Genomic DNA, 1,670 nt, shown 5'->3' on the forward strand with positions numbered 1-1,670 from the left:
TGATCCAGGCGCCCGGGAGGCCTCTCGTCTCCGCTGATCCGTTGATTACGGGGCCCGGAGGCCTCTCGGCTCAGCTGATCCCGGGCCAGGAGGCCTCTTGACTCTGCTGATCCCGGCCTGGCTGGCCGCCATCTTGGCTGACAGTTAATTTGCATATACTCACTGATTACCCAATGAAAAGGGTAGCGGTCAAACGCCAATTACCATGTTTCTCTTTTATTAGTGTAGACTAGAGGCCTGATACACGAAAATTCATGCAAGAGTAAGCCTTCCTTCCCCCAGCTGCAGACACCAGCTTCCCTCCAGCACCCAGGACCCGGGCTTCCCTCAGGCTGCCTGCAGGCACCTGGGACCTGAGCTGGCTTCCCTCCAGCCCGGGCTTCGTCAGGAAAGACATCCAGAATGACCTCCAGAAGATGTCTTGTCTAATCAGCATATTACCCTTTTATTATTATAGATATAAGTTATTTGGTATAGTGAAGCAGGTTTCCAAAGAAGCTCACCCAGGACCATTCTGCAGACCTGGACCGGGTGCTAGGATCCAGCAAAGGGCCCATTGAGCCTGCTGGTTCCCCTCTTATTGGGTGAACTTGGGTGAGTTGTCTCTTAGATCCAGGACCTTCCCTTGCTTTTTGGTAGAGGGTCTGCCTTCATTTGAGCTCTATTTTAAAATCCTCGTGTTGGAACTAAGGTTAAGGATTGATAGAATCCAGGCTAAGGCGAGACAAGGAAAAAATGGGTGGCTGGTTTTGATTTTGGCTTTTCAATTGGAATTGCTTTATAAGAGTCTGAGCAAAAAACCTTCATCATTTAAATGAGAGCTGAACTCGTTCAACTCTTAGGTGACTAACAATTTTTGTGGAGGTGTCAGAGGGCATTCCTCACAACCTGCAGGAACCCCATAGAGGAGTCCCAACTCAACTGTAATTAACTAACTGGCTCATCCAGGGGGCCCTGATAAGGCTTGGTCTGCCATGGTCCTGAACCCTTCTGGTTGTTTTATACAGCCGGGAGAGAAACTGAGGCACGTAAAAGGGTTGAATTGTGACTCAAGGGGTGAGAGCCTCATAGAGTTCAACCCATAAGCAGCACACTTCAACCCACTACATAACATCCCTAGAAAATTTGCTCAGACTACAGATATTTAAAAAAATTAATATGGGAAATTGTGCCTCCAAAGCTAGAAACTCCCAAACCCCAGCCCTCATTTAATACCCCTGATAGGAAGCCTTTATTTGCAAGTGCCTTATAGAAATGGGAAAATTTAACTAGAAAATATCCACTTAAAAATGGTCAAAATGCAGTTGTCTTTGGGTACCTAAATTAATATTTTGCATGCAAAAATTAGAAAAATGCCAGCTCTGCCTGGCCAGAGTGGCTCAGTGGTTGAGTATTGCCCTATGAACCAGGAGGTCATGGTTTGATTCCTGGTCAGGGCACATGCCCAGGTTGCATGCTCAATCCCCTGTGTGGGGCATACAGGAGGCAGCCAATCAATGATTCTCTCTCATCATTGATGTTTCTATCTCTCTCTACCTTTCTCTTCCTCTCTGAAATCAATAAATAAAATAAAATAAAATAAAAATGCCGGCTCTAAAATTAAACTGAATGACTATATGGAACACATATCTTGATTTGAAAATCAGAAGCTTCTAAAGAGAAGCATAGAA

This window comes from Myotis lucifugus, unplaced genomic scaffold (assembly GCF_000147115.1).
Source record: "Myotis lucifugus unplaced genomic scaffold, Myoluc2.0 scaffold_2, whole genome shotgun sequence".
Taxonomy (NCBI): Eukaryota; Metazoa; Chordata; class Mammalia; order Chiroptera; family Vespertilionidae; genus Myotis; species Myotis lucifugus.